We start from the raw sequence: 15,452 nt of genomic DNA, 5'->3' as shown, positions 1-15,452 counted from the left end.
CACTCATATATTTTTGTGCACATGCATATGGGGATGTGATCAGTGCTAGCAGCTGGTCTTTTGAATACCTTTCACACACACACACACACTGTATTTCTAGTACATATCTAATTAGTTTTGGTTTTTGGGTAGCTCGCAAGACTCTATCACATATAAATATAAATATAATTTGAAAAACATCAAAAAATAATTACATTTATTTATAATAATCATTGGGTCAGGGAAAGAAACAAAGAACAAATAAGGGCAAACGATCTAAATAAGAGTTATAGGGGACATATTGAGGACACTCCCTAATATATTCACATAATTGCTCAGCTACTATCATTTGCTCCTTATTTTTTACATTTCCTGTAGAGGTCTACTTTGGGGATGATCTTTCTCACATGCACTGGTGAGACTGTACCTCACTGGATATTCCACCAGTACATCTCAGTATACTGTGCGGTCTAGTTACAAAATGCATGAAAAGTATATGAATTGAAATCTCTGAAAAAGGTATCATATTTAGATATATTGTTTTCTTTCCCCGCAAATCTCCCCCCTCCGCTCTCAGCCTCCCCTTCTTTCCTTGACACAATGATTATTATAAATAAATGTAATTATTTTTTGATGTTTTGCAAATAATATTCATATTTATACTTTGTTTTTAGAATCCACTTGTGTACATTTAAGAGGTCCTGAAGAAGTGGTCAAACAGCTATACATGTTTGTAGTGGTAAATGTTTTGCTGGTATCAGTATGCAAGCCGTCACAATTTGATATGTGTTTTTATTTATTTATGTTAAAATAAAGATTTTTTTTACGTATTTTTTCTTACATAAGTGTACTTTTGTGATTACTGGAGGGGTGTTTAAAATCCTATTACCTAACTTTTGTTGAGTAAATCCAAATATATTTCCAGAGACCCAAAATAGAAATCCCTGGTCTTAGAACGCCATCTGATGGACAGGTGCTATCACCCCCTAAATAAATATTAGGGTAATCAATATAAATGCTTACTAATCAGATGTGTAAATATTATAAACTACACCTTTTTCGTTAGATAAGGGGATTTTAGAGATAAAAGGGGACGTTTTGAGAGAAAAGGGGCTGTTTGACACACTCGACGATCATCACACAGACACTCATCTGATCATCACCATCTCGACTCTCCATCACAAATCCAGACTCCTTACACCAGATCAGATTCTATTTTGAGCGACCATTGCAAATCCTTGTGGTGTGGTCCTATAATTCATCACAGTTATCTTTGTGTTGTAAAGTATAAATTAATCTCTTCATTGAATCTGGCTGAATTTGGGCCTTCATAGTTTTGTTTAATAAACTTTTGGCATTAAAGCAATATTAAACCCAAAAGCAGTATTAAACCCAAAAGCAAACATTTATTAACCACTTGCCGCCTGCCATATAGCAAAATGACGGCGGCAAAGTGGTTGCAATATCCTGACCTATGACGTCGCCAGGATATCAAGCCAATGCGCGCCCCCAGGGGCACACAACACGGTGATCGTTGTTGCGGGGTGTCAGTCTGACACTCCGCAACACTGATCTAGGTAAAGAGTATCTGACAGAGATTCTGTACCACGTGATCAGCCGTGTCCAATCATAGCTGATCACAATGTAAACAGGAAGAGCCGTTGATCGGCTTTTCCTCACTCGCGTCTGTTAGACGCGAGTAGACGGAGGGTCTGTGCTGATTTATTATCAGCGCAGCCCCCCGAGGATGCCCACACCAAGATGACCACCAAGGACGCCACTAGGACCACCAGGGATGTCACCACCAGGTATGCCACTCTAGACCACCAGGGATGCCAATCAGTGCCCACAATGGATGCCAATCAGTGCCCACAATGGGCATCACTGATTGGCAGGTATTATTTGGCATCCATCTGTACCATCAATTAGTGTACATCAGTGCCACCTATCAGTGCCCATCCATGCCCATCCGTCCCCATCCGTGCCACCTATCAGTGCCCATCAGTGCCACCTATGTGTACCCATCAGTGCTGCATATCAGTGCCAATCAGTGCCGCCTATCAGTGCCCCATCAGTGCCGCATATTAGTGCCCATCATCAGTGCCTATCACTGCCACCTCATCAGTGGCACCTCATTCGTGCCACCTCATAGGTGCCCATCAGTGCCGCCTTATCAGTGCCCATCAGTGAAGGAGAAAACATACTTATTTACAAAGTTTTGTAACAGAAACAAAAAAAAAACATTTTTTTTTAATTTTCGGTCTTTTTTTTATTTGTTTATTAGAAAATAAAAATCTCAGAGGTGATCAAATACCACCAAAATAAAGCTCTATTTGTGGGAACAAAATGATAAAAAATTAGTTTGGGTACAGTGTAGCATGACCCCGCAATTGTCATTCAAAGTGTGACAGCGCTGAAAATTGGTCTGGACAGGAAGGTGTATAAGTGCCCTGTATTGAAGTGGTTAAATTGCAGCTTACCAATTCTTAGATGTGATGGCTGTATTAGTTTCCTTTTTTAGGCTTTCTTTCTTCTATTTTCATCTGATGACCCAGCCAACAAGCTCAAGCAATCCAGCAGAATGTATCAGTTTACATGGATGAGACAACCCAATTAACACTTGCAGGGGTGATTAAAATAATCAGGTTTCATTTATTCATGCAAACCGTTTATCCCAAAAGGAAAAAACTGTTTGCTATATCTCATTACAAAGTGTGAGCTAGAGTTTGGCTTCAGTTTGTCATCATATCTAAATTGGCTAATGCATTTAACCCTTCCCTGCAAACTGATAATGCTGCTGTCTGCTGTGCCTCCTTTTCTCATTCCTCCAGAGCGGTGTCTCACTAATACTGAAGTTGTGTTACTGGCCAGATCATTAGGTGAAAGCAGGGGATAAAAGCCACCAAAAAGAAAACTGGTGCAGCCAACACATCTAATTATTGGTTTAAATCATATTCATTCAATATTCAAAGGTGTCATCTCCACTTACAGAATCAAAGAAGTTAAGTTACGCTGTGTCAAAGTAACTAGTAGTATAGACTCAATCCTTGCATTCTGCTCAAGAGAATTTGAGGGGAGGGATTGATTGGGGTGGACCATGTTGTCTACCAGCACAGTCTAAATTACTTGTATTTCGAGATGGTGGTGATTATATCTACTGAGTGAAAAATATGGAATCTGATTTCTCCTAAGTTCCTAGGCCCCAATATATAGGTATACTTATTACTGCCAAAGCAATGTGCTATTGATATAACTGTGATTTTGCTTATCTTAATAAATCAGACATATATGATGACATACTGTATATGATTGTTAGTGCCTTGATGGTAAATAGACATTTGTTTTATCATTAAATGGTTCATACTTTCATTGAAAAAATTATTGTGCTAAAAATCTCTAAATAGACTTAAAAGAACTATGTTTTACCAATACATTTTATACGAATTAAGTTGGCACACTGGAAGACTGGACTTACTGTCTTATATCGATTAAATAAATAGTTAGTATTGCTGTCTTGATTAATATTTTAGACTTCTTGACAGATACATGGGTGGTAAAGCTTTCTGTACTGAGATTTTGCTTAAAGGGGGGTTCCCATTTAAAAAAAAAAAAATTAAAAGTGAGCAGCTACAAATACTGCAGCTGCTGACTTTTAATATTCGGACACTTACCTGTCCCAGGGTCCAGCGATGCGGGGGATCGAAGCCCCGCTCGCCCCCCCTCCGCTAAGTGGCGCCAGCATTTTAACTGTGGGCGCCCAGCTGTGGCTTCACAGCCGGGCACCCACTGCGCATGGCCGAGCCGCGGCGCGCGCCATCACTGGCCGCGCAACCATCTGGGACCGGTCACGTGTCCCAGATGATTGACAAGAGGGAGGGGGGAGAGGTGATCTCCCTTCCTGCGCCGAGGGAAGTAACTTCAGGAGCCCAGGCACCGAAGGAGGCAGACTACGAGGGACCCCCTAGTAACAGGCATTTAGAGGTGAGTAAAAAAAAAAATTTTCTCTAAATTTTTTTTACATTTTTTTTTCAAGCACATTATTATTTTTTTTTGGGGTGGAACTCCACTTTAATGCACACTCTCAGCACTGACCGAGCTGTCAAATACAGCTCTTGGTCTTTACTAATGATCAGGAGCTGCATGAGTTTGGCTCCTAATCATGTGACCGCTGTGACAATTACAGTGGTCAAGTGATCGGCCAGTCTTTAAAGCCCCTCCTTCAATCGCCTTATAGGTGTAAACACACTATTAAATAGGTGACTATATAAAATAGACCATTTACCGTTAACAAATGCTTACCACGTTACCTTATCTCTCTTCTTAATCTTAAATGTGGCCCCCCTTATACCTGCACATAAACCTAACTAACTGTATCATCAAAAATTAAACTATGACCTCAACTATTGGGCAAATACATTAGCCGACCCTGCACCAACCATATCCAGTCAAAGTACTGAAAATTCCTGCTCTGCCGAAAACTCACGCTATACTTGGCAGCCAATAAATCCATCTGCAAACTGATGGAGGAGGGAGGTGATAACTTCAGTAACAGAATAGGAAGTGGCTTAACCACTTGCTTACTGGGCACTTAAACCCCCTTCCTATCCAGACCAATTTGTTATAAAAAATTTAAAACAGGTAATTTTTCTCCTTCATTGATGTACGCTGATGAGGTGGCACTGATGGGCACCGATAGGTGGCAGTGATGGGCACTGATGGGTGGCAGTGATGGGCACTGATGGGTGGCAATAATGGGCACTGATCAGTTACACTGATAGGCAGCACTGCTAGGTGGCACTGATTGGCACCACTGGTGGGCATTGATAGGTGGCACTTGTGGGCATTGATAGGTGGCACTTGTGGGCATTGATAGGTGGCACTGTGGGCACTGTTAGGTGGCAATGGCAGGTGGTTACAAATGAGGCAGATGTGCCTCTTCCTCTTCGGGACCGATGTCCCTTGCAGATGAGCCAGTGATCGGCTTTTTGTTCTCCTCACGCTGTCAGCGTGAGGAGAAAAAAAAAAAGGTTACCGAGTAAGGAACTGGCCCCTTACTTGGATTGGTGATCACCTGAGTCTCAGTGACTCAGTGATCACAGCGCGGATCCCGCGAAATTCAGGTCCGCGCTGTGGCCGTCATTCGGCTATAGCACGGATGTCAAGAGGTTAATCACCCCATCAAAACATCATTAGAAAGACAATAATGTAATGCTTCTTGAAACCCATATGACTGAACAAAATCAGGTTTGCTGCTATGGGCTACTAACCCTGAATTGTGCTTTGCACTGTTTTGTCAAATAAGCTTGTTTAAATTGTTTAGTAAATGTTTCAGAAAGACGTACATAAAATAGTACCCTGAAAAAGAGTAGATATTTCAGGCTCACAATTTTTGAACTCGAGGTAGATATAATAAATGCACACCTTTTGCAGTTCTAAAATTATTAATACACCACTTAATGTAATTTTTAATACAATCAGTGAAAGTACATGAATTTGACCTTGTATTAGCCATTTGTGGTTCATGTATAACAAAGCCCAAAGTGGGACAGAAAGTAACAGCAGAATGAGCAAAAAAATTCAAGTGCTGGCAACCAGAATGCTGATAGGAGGAGAGAGAAGAATGACAAAGAGATTGCCCAGTCACAGGCCAGGGGTATTTCCATGAGATCTTGGTCTCAGAGGATATTGAAGGATGCTGGCTGTGATGCAACCTGGAAGACGTCTAGTGGTTGAAGAAAGAGGTACTCAGGCAGACGGCTCTGGATTAAAAGGGTGAGTATTATTGTAAAAGCTGCTTTTTTATTTTATATTTTAATGGGCTATTCATGTTTTGTTAGTTTTGACTGGAGTACCGCTTTAAGGATTCATGTGCTATCAAATTGCAATAAAACATAATGCAATAATAAAAATCAGAATAATATATGTTTTTCTTTTTTAGTGGTGAGAGATTACTGAAGCCAGGAAATTACTGTGCTAGGGAATTTTATGAGCTTGGTGATTCATTAACTTAGGACAGAGAGACATATAAAACACCAAAAAGACCTAATCTTCAAGAACAATTCCTGCAAACTTATGGGCCTTTTAGATAGAACGCTGCTTTAATGATACAATTAGGGTGACAGCTGGTGACAGCCCAGTGAAAGGCATTACCTGAAAACTCTTCCTAAAATCTAGCTTGTAATGTTTTAGTATCCCAGACAGATAATTGGCAGAGTTAAATCTAAGTAATTAAACTTTTCATGTTTAATGTGTTCGTACATTTAGACAGCTATCTTTCAATCATACATAAAAGGAAGAGGAAAATCAACCAGTTATGCAGATAAATAATATGACTGTTGGCTTTAGCATGCTTGGCTGCTGCAGCTAATTACTTTGAAAGGTTTAAAGGAATTAACCCCTTCAGTTAGTAACCAGAAGTGTCAATAATGCACTTAAAATAAAAATGTAGACAGGCTATGAATATTCAAGTATTTACAGTTCATAGCTTAACAAAGTGTCAATGAGCTTCAAAACAAGCCCTCACTAACCTCTGGAGCTGCTGCCACAGTGGAGCAATGCACCCCTAAAATTCAAAGTGGAAGCACTAAAGTTGTCATTTCTCAGCAGCTCAGCTTAACCTGCCACCCCCCCTTCCAGAACACCAGAGTTTCAAGAGAATGGAATCCATGCTTGTGCTGTGAAGTTTGGGGATGCATTTCTCCACAGTGCCTTCAAATAGAGAGATCTGAGAGATTTTTTTTTTTAAAGTTTGTTAGGAATATGTAAATACTTGAATGCTCATAGCCTTGCTAAAAGTTTGCTTTAAAATAAAATAAGAGTTTTAACAGTGGAAAAAAAATATGAGAATAGTAGTGCCTTCATTTGTCAAAGTTTTTGGAATACTTTGAGGCAGAAAAATCTAGGCCCCTTTAGCCTTCTTCAAAAAATGTACCACACTGCAACGCCATTTTCTTTGGGCAGGAAAAATTCCAAGAATTAAACTCAACTTAATGACCATGTCAAAAATTTTGGGTGGTATGGGACTCCCAGACTTCAAACTCTATTACTTGGCAACACACTTAACAAGAATAATGAAATGGCCGTGAACACAACAAAGATTGGATAAACTTAGAAAGCACATGGTCAAACCTACCCTTAAAATTCTTACCGTGGATACCAAAAAGATCTTTACCCCCAAAAATCAAACACCCTTTGATCTAAACAACATTAGACATTTTTCACAAAATCTCTAATAGGTCTTTTTCCTCTAGTCTGGGCCCATTGACTCCAATAGCTAATACTCCAGATTTCTCACCAGGAATTAACAACAACGCCATCCCAAACAAAAACCAAACTACCCCCCCCCCTTCTTGCATTCCATTGCATATACAGAGGTAAACTAAAAAACATGAGAGACACTCCAATTAGAGTGCAGTATTGCAGCTTTCAATCAATGGCTCTACATACAGCTTAGTGATTACTTTTATTTGTACAAAACCCTTGATAGATTGTAGCAGTATATTTTCTACTAATTTTTCAATCACTATGTAACTTAATAACCTTTTATATGTTATTTTTACTGTAATTGAAACCTCTTATTGTACCACAAGTTAAACACAATTAAAGTTTGTAAACAAAAAAAAAATCATAAGCAAAAATATGCTTTTTCCAGACCTCATTTTGAAAAGATATGTATTCTAGGTCAGCCCTTACAAAAAGCAACCTGTTTGTCTTATTGACATTGAATATGGCATGCTGTTTACTGCATGTCAACCAACTCTCCTTCAAGAAATATAAAAACTCACTGGAGAGACACCTACTAAATGCTGTCAAGACAATAATACCATGTTATTGGAAGTCTGCACAAACCCCAACTGTCAAAGAGTGGTTGACGGAAGTAAATAGCCTCTACACCTTGGAAGAGACTTTGCAATTGCTAACGAATCAACTTCACGCTTCTACTTTATCAGAGGTGACCCCGCAAAAAAGTCCCGTTAGAGGAATTGCACTCCGATAGGGGGTGCTTGTGTTTGGCAACTTCACGCTTCCATAAAACCTGGCGAGCATGGAATATTTTTATACTATCTGATAAATATAAATTTCGAATGAACACCTGAGCTTATAGTAAGATTTCCTAGTATATATTATATTATTTTCTGTTTGTATTACTATAACCTATTTCAATAAAACCAATTGTGAAAAAAAAAGAAAAATCTAGGCATACAAACTCAGATATCAGATGAAGGCCTCATACACACGGACGTTTTTATACTTCTACATCTCTTTGGTAAAAATAACCCAAATTAGTGGATATTATTTAGTCTCTGTGAAAGTTATAGAGTCTACAGGCTATGGTGCAAATCATTGAAAATTGATCACACTTGATGCACTGATGGCCTATCTCATTTCTTGAGGCTGTAAAATGTCAGGAAAGTACAAATACCCTCCAAATGACCCCTTTTAGAAAAGTAGACAGTCAAAGGTATTTAGTAAGAGGCATGCTGAGTTTTTTTAAGTTGAAATTTTTTCCCACAATTCTTGGGAAAATGAAGATTTTTTTAACAAAATTAACATAATGACAAGTTATTTCTCACACAGCATATGCATACTTCCAATTACACCCCAAATACATTCTGCTACTCCTCCTGAGTATGGTGATACCACATGTGTGTGAATTTTATACAGCCTGGCCACACAGAGAGGTCCAACATGCAGGGAGCACCATCGGGGGTTCTAGGAGCATAAATTACACCTCTAATTTCCTAACGACCTATAACATTTGTGAAGGCCCTGGACCACCAGGACAGTGGAATTACCCACAAATGACCCCATTTTGGAAAGAAAACCCCCCAATGTCTATTCTATGAGGCATACTGAGTCTTTTGACGGTTCATTTTTTTCCACAAGTCTTTGGAAAACGTGGAAAGAAAATTAAAACATATTTTTTTTTTTTACACAAAGTGGCCATTTTATAAGATATTTCTAACTCAAAGCATGTATATAGCAAAATGACACCCCAAAACACATTCTGATACTCCTCCTGAGTATGGCAATACCACATGTGTGAGACTTTTACACAGCCTGGCCACATACAGGGGCCCAACATGCAGGGAGCACCATCAGGCGTTCTAGGAGCATAAATTACACCTCTAATTTCCCAATGACCTATTACACTTTTGAAGGCCCTGGAGCACCAGGACAATGAAATTACCCTCAAAATCACCCCATTTTGGAAAACAAACACCCCAACATATAGTCTATTTGGCATTATGAGTCTTTTGAACGGTTAATTTTTTTACACAAGTCTTCAGAAAACGTGGAAAGAAAATTAAAGAAATTTTTTTTACACAATGTTGTCAATTTATAAGATATTTCTAACACATAGCATGTATATAGCAAAAATTACACCCCAAAACACATTCTGCTACTCCTCCTGAGTATGGCGATACCGCATATGTGAGACTTTTACACAGCCTGGCCACATACAGAGGCCTAACATTGAAGTAGTACCTTCAGGCGTTCTAGGAGTATAAATTATAAATTTAATTCCTACCTATCACACTTTTGAAGGTCACTGAGCACCAGGACAGTGGAATTACCCACAAAATGACCCCATTTTGGAAAGCAAACACCCCAACATATATTCTATGAGGCATGGGCTGCAGATAGGTACTCGGGTACTCTGATGGGCTGGATACAGGTACTCGGTTATTCTTATGTGCTGGTGACAGGTACTCGGTTACTCTGATGGGCTGGTGACAGGTACTCGGGTACTCTGATGGGCTGGTGACAGGTACTCGGGTACTCTGATGGCCTGGTGACAGGTAATCGGGTACTCTGATGGCCTGGTGACAGGTACTCCGGTACTCTGATGGCCCGGTGACAGGTACTCCGGTACTCTGATGGCCTGGTGACAGGTACTCGGGTACTCTGATGGCCTGGTGACAGGTACTCGGGTACTCTGATGGGCTACAGATAGGTACTCGGGTACTCTGATGGGCTGGTGACTGGTATTCGGGTACTCTGATGGGCGGTAACAGGTACTCAGATGGGCGGTGACAGGTCCTCAGATGGGCTGTGACAGGTACTCAGATGGACTGTGACAGGTACTCAGATGAACTGTGACAGATACTGAGATGGGCTGTGACAGGTGCTCAGGTACTCATGTACTTAGATGAACTGTGACAGATACTCAGGTACTCGTGTACTTAGATGAACTGTGACAAGTACTCAGGTACTCGGGTACTCAGATGGACTGTGACAGGTATTTAGGTACTCAGATGAACTGTGACAGGTACTCAGGTACTCAGATGGACTGTGTCGGGTACTCGGTTACTCAGATGAACTGTGACAGGTACTCAGGTACTCGGGTACTTAGATGGACTGTGACAGGTACTCAGGTACTCGGGTATTTAGATTTGACAGGAACTCAGGTACTTGGGTACTCAGGTACTCGGGTGCTCAGATGGACTGTGACAGGTTGGTGTGGTTGGTGTACACTGTAAGCGGTAACGAGATGTTACCGCAATCTCCTTCTCACACACGATCAGTGTGTGAGGAGGCAAACCCGGTAACATCTTGTTACCACGGTTTGTTGACATTCTGTGACAGGCTGTGATTGGACACAGCCGGTCACATGGTAAAGAGCGATTTAAATGCGATTTAACGAGGCTTAACGCTGTATAAACAGCGTTAAGCCTCGTCCGGCGTTTCTCTGCCCCTATTCAAAATCAATAGGGGCAGAGCCCATTGATTTGAATAGAAGTCGCACCAGAAGTCATATCAAGATGATCCGACTTGAGGTGCGACTTGTGTGCTGAGAATCTTGAAGGTGAGCCCCGCCAAAATGTAAAAAAAAATGCATGGGGTCCCCCCAAGATCCATAACAGCCCCTTCTCCGAGCATGCAGCCTGGCCGGTCAGGAAAAGGGGGGACGAGCGAGTGCCCCCCCTCCTGGATCATACAAGGCCAAATGCCTTCAACATGGGGGGTGGGTGCTTTGGGGCAGGGGGGCTCTGCGTTGGTTGCTGGGGTCTGCGGGTGGGGGCTTATCAGACTCTGGAATCCCCCTTCAACCAGGGGGCCCCCATATCCCGGCCTCCCACCCTAAGTGAATGAGTATGGGGTAACGTATTTTATTAAGGCAGTTCTGGCTCTTCTCCCTCTTCTGGTGACGTCTTCTTCCTCTCCAGTTCTTCTCCGCAGAGCCCCCCCTGCGCCAAAGCACCCACCCCCCCATGTTGAGGGCATGTGGCCTGGTATGGTCCAGGGGGGGGCTTGCTCATCCCCCCTTTCCTGACCTGCTGGGCTGCATGCTCGGACAAGGTACTGGTATGGATATTGGGGGGACCCCCATGCCTTTTTTTGGCGTAGGGGGATCCCCTTAAGATCCATACCAGACTGAAGGGTCTTGGCGTCTGTAGTAGCTTTACATCGCATTTTTTAGAACGTCCGTGTGTATGAGGCCTTAAAGTGATCTCTATATGAAAACTATTTCAGTGTTACCTACAGCAACCATAGTTCAACTGTCATTTTACTTGAAAAAAAAAAACAAAAGTTGGTTGTGAGTAAAGTCAATTACCTCCTCAACATAAAGCTGGTAATTTGTCAGTGTTGTCAGCATAATCATACATTCATACATATATACAATGCATGCAGTTGGTATGGTTGGTACTATGAAGGTATAATATGCATAGCATTAAACAGAGTTGATTTTGTCTCCTGGTTTCATTTAATTAATGCATTTACTGGTGCTTGATTTGCCAAAGGAGTAGAAGCTTTACACCTTGCAAACTGAACATTAGTAAATAAGATGAAACTGTGTTCACTTTTAATACTTAATTATGTGGTAGCAAAAATGCTGTTTTTATTTCCTTTGCACATGTTTGGGTATGGGGGGGGGGGGGAGTGTGGACAATTTGCAAACTGAACATACAATACACTTTACAAAGTGCACATTCAATTTGCTAAGTAAACAGCATCTACTCCTTTAGTAAATCAACCTCTATGTGTCTAGAACAGTGGCGGCCCATCCACAGGGGGCGCCCGGGCGCTGCCCCCCCTCCTATAGTCACAAAACGACCCCTTTAAGAAAAAAAAAAAATCCTTTAACATGCACTGTGCACTGTGGTGCCGGACGCAGTGCACTATGGGAAGCGCCACGTCAATGCAATCACGAGATTGCAGACATGGTGCTTCATTTGCGGGCCTTTAACCCGCTTTGTGGCACAATGCAGAACACAGAGTAGCTTCCGCCCATAAAATCACTGTGATTCTATGGGCGGGAGCATTGTTGTTAAAAATCTTGAGGTCACTTCCGGGTTTTCTGAAACTGACAAAAGCCGGAAGTGACGTCGTCACGTCTGCAGCTCCGTTCTTCGGAGCTGCAGTAAGGTGAGAGACTGCTCGGACAATGGAGTGGACTATTAGCAGCGGGGCAGCTGGGCTTGGGAGTCGGGCTGAGCGGGCACCAGTTCTACTTTTGCCTTCCAGCTGGACTGTTGGGTGTCACCTGTCCTGAACCTCCCTGAGTGTATGGAAATGCCCTTTGCCGAATTTCAGCTGCTCCGCCTCCACGGTCCACCCACAGCCCAGCCAGAACTCCGTGACTGGAAGCTGGATGGGTGTACAGCAAACTGTGCTGATCCTGCAGTGTCACTCAATATCCCACTCCTGTGACTGAGATTTTGGATACAGCAGGATTCAGAGTGAACAGCACAGGCCCCCAGGAATCGGTTGCTGAAGACCCCTTGTAGTGGCCAATCCCTGCTGTGCCCACACTAGCAGCCCCACCCTCTGATGTACACACACAGCATGGTGCTAGATAGATGTGTGTGTAAAGCTGCAGCAGGCCAAAACATCAATTGGAGGACATAATAGACTGCAAAATTGGTGAGTCCACTGTCATAACTTGACAAATGCATATGTCCCTCTCCTCTGATGCTCTGAGTCTCTTACTACTTACTATAAAAGACTGCCACTCCTCTGAAAAGTTGGCTGCTATATACTATTTGTGGTGCTGATCTATATACTATCTGTGGTGTTGGCTGCTATATACTATCTGTGGTGTTGGCTACTATATACTATCTGTGGTGTTGGCTACTATATACTATCTGTGGTGTTGGCTACTATATACTATCTGTGGTGCTGATCTATATACTATCTGTGGTGCTGGCTACTATATACTATCTGTGGTGTTGGCTACTATATACTATCTGTGGTGCTGATCTATATACTATCTGTGGTGCTGGCTACTATATACTATCTGTGGTGTTGGCTACTATATACTATCTGTGGTGTTGACTACTATATACTATCTGTGTTGTTGGCTGCTATATACCATCTGTGGTGTTGGCTACTATATACTATCTGTGGTGCTGGCTGCTATATACTATCTGTGGTGCTGATCTATATAGTATCTGTGGTGTTGGCTACTATATACTATCTGTGGTGTTGGCTACTATATACTATCTGTGGTGTTGGCTGCTATATACTATCTGTGGTGCTGATCTATATACTATCTGATGCTCTGAGTCTCTTACTACTTACTATAAAAGACTGCCACTCCTCTGAAAAGTTGGCTGCTATATACTATTTGTGGTGCTGATCTATATACTATCTGTGGTGTTGGCTGCTATATACTATCTGTGGTGTTGGCTACTATATACTATCTGTGGTGTTGGCTACTATATACTATCTGTGGTGTTGGCTACTATATACTATCTGTGGTGCTGATCTATATACTATCTGTGGTGCTGGCTACTATATACTATCTGTGGTGTTGGCTACTATATACTATCTGTGGTGCTGATCTATATACTATCTGTGGTGCTGGCTACTATATACTATCTGTGGTGTTGGCTACTATATACTATCTGTGGTGTTGACTACTATATACTATCTGTGTTGTTGGCTGCTATATACCATCTGTGGTGTTGGCTACTATATACTATCTGTGGTGCTGGCTGCTATATACTATCTGTGGTGCTGATCTATATACTATTTGTGGTGCTGATCTATATACTATCTGTGGTGTTGGCTGCTATATACTATCTGTGGTGCTGATCTATATACTATCTGTGGTGTTGGCTTATATAATATCTGTGGTGCTGGCTGCTATATACTATCTGTGGTGCTGGCTGCTATTTACTATCTGTGGTGCTGGCTGCTATATACTATCTGTGGTGCTGGCTGCTATATACTATCTGTGGTGTTGGCTGCTATATACTATCTGTGGTGCTGGCTGCTATATACTATCTGTGGTGCTGGCTACTATATACTATCTGTGGTGCTGGCTGCTATATACTATCTGTGGTGGTGGCTGCTATATACTATCGGTGATGTTGGCTGCTATATACTATCGGCGGTGTTGGCTGCTATATACTATCGGTGGTGTTGGCTGCTATATACTATCGGTGGTGTTGGCTGCTATATACTATCTGCAGTGCTTATCTGTATACTATCTGCGGTGCTGATCTGTATACTATCTGCGGTGCTGATCTACATACCGTACAGTATCTGTGATGCTGAGCTGTATACTCTGTCCTGTAATTCTGAGCTGTATACTCCTGACAATATGTATGGAAGCAAGTTCAATACAGAGGACGGAGTGGGTGGATTATATAAGGGGTGGGGCTTATGAGAAGTAGGAGGGGTCAAAAAGGAAGGGCGGGATCTGGCACCCCCATCCTAAAACTTCACCAGCCGCCACTGGTCTAGAATCAGATTGTGATTTTAATGTTGTCACTATTTAAGTACTGAAACTTTTAGGTGGTCCATAATTTTTGTGGGCCAATAATCAGACTTTCAGGATGATAAGGGTTAAAAAGTAAAGTGTTTGTAAACCTCTGAAATGACAATGAAACAAAGCTTATCCTTCTAAAGTGTGTACTTGCCTTGGTTTATAGTACCTGGCTTGAGTCCTGGATGCTCTCTCCTATCTCTGCTATCTGCATGACTCACTTCAGGCAGTTTATGCTGACACCAAGCAATTCTGAGAGATGGCCCTGCCCCCCCCCCCCCCCCCCCCCCCATCACACAGCAGGTGATTGACAGTCTCAACTGGGCATGCTTCCATATAAAATTGTGTAAATGGGGGGTGGCTTTTCCCTGCACTCAGGACTCAGATTACACTCAGCTTCCTACTCTATGCTCTGCAGTGTGTGAGGTGTCACATCCCTGTCACCTGCCTCCTGAAGCTCAGAAATTCTATGTAAACTGTATACTTTGAATGACTATAGAGAAGGGATGCAGATAAATAGGAGGATGTGCTTCATCTCTGTGTATCACCTGAGGCTTGCCACTTCAGTGGGTATATGTAAGGTTTTAAAACCACTTCAAAGCACATCAAAACCCATTTATTAATGTAGGGTTTTTCTTACCCTACCTTTCCTTTCTAACCTAAGATGCAAACATCTACCCCCTTTCACTACTTACCTAACAGTGGCTGGAGTCCTGGCTTTTATACTACAATAAACTACTACTACTGATGGGTT

General features: G+C 41.9%; 1 protein-coding gene across 1 annotated transcript in view; it reads right to left on the bottom strand.

Annotated features, from left to right (window-relative positions):
- Positions 1-15,452, bottom strand: part of DOC2B (double C2 domain beta) — an 829,321-nt gene that overhangs the window by 232,372 nt on the left and 581,497 nt on the right. The gene's annotated exons all lie outside the window — the stretch shown is intronic.

The sequence above is a fragment of the Aquarana catesbeiana genome, linkage group LG02, assembly GCF_042186555.1.
Source record: "Aquarana catesbeiana isolate 2022-GZ linkage group LG02, ASM4218655v1, whole genome shotgun sequence".
Taxonomy (NCBI): domain Eukaryota; kingdom Metazoa; phylum Chordata; class Amphibia; order Anura; family Ranidae; genus Aquarana; species Aquarana catesbeiana.
This window is presented reverse-complemented; position numbering and strand designations above follow the sequence as displayed.